Raw genomic sequence first — 811 nt, forward strand, 5'->3', positions numbered from 1 at the left:
AATGCAAAATGCAAAATTTTTATGTTTATCACACTCATACTTGAAAGTTTAATTAGAATCAACAAAATGAAAAGATAAAATTGAAGAATATTGGCTTAAAGACAATTGTCCTTCTGGAAAAGAAAGGGGGAGTCAAAAGTATTTGGCTTTTGATTGTCTTTAGCATCAATATTTCATCAACTTACACTTTAACTTGATTCAAATCTAAAAGTGATAGATGATATGCCAAAATTGCTCAAAGAGCTACTAAGATCAATGCTTATGCATAAGTATAGAACTGACAATTAACTATACTGAATTATGCATACTGTATCTAGCTCTAACCAAAACACAATACTTGTACATCTGATCAAATACTGTATATATGTTTAATTTTAAATTTTGCATACACTCAGTATTCTGTCATCATCAAAAAGGGGGAGATTGTTGACCCCCTAATGGATTTTGATGAATACAAAACACTAGAGTATAATTCCCTTTATATTGACAATTTACTTGAGTATTTCAGGTGTTTAACTAAGAATATTGTTAAGTATTGTCAAGGCATGTTCCCGTATTTTTCGGTGGATTTATTGAAGATTTTTGAGATGAAGAAAACGGATCAGGGGCAGCCGAGACGTCTCTGGCTTGTTCCAGAGACGTCTCCGGCACGCAGAGAAGAAGCAGGGACGTCTGGAGACGTCCCCAGCACCTGCCGAGGCATCTCGCAGGGTCGGAGTCGACTCCCTGCCTTCCAGAGTCGACTCTCTCAGAGACGGCAGAAAGGCCGATTTCAAGGGATGCGCGCGAGTCGTCTCCAAAGGACGCGGAG

The sequence above is a fragment of the Phoenix dactylifera genome, unplaced genomic scaffold (genome assembly GCF_009389715.1).
Source record: "Phoenix dactylifera cultivar Barhee BC4 unplaced genomic scaffold, palm_55x_up_171113_PBpolish2nd_filt_p 001314F, whole genome shotgun sequence".
Lineage (NCBI taxonomy): Eukaryota > Viridiplantae > Streptophyta > Magnoliopsida > Arecales > Arecaceae > Phoenix > Phoenix dactylifera.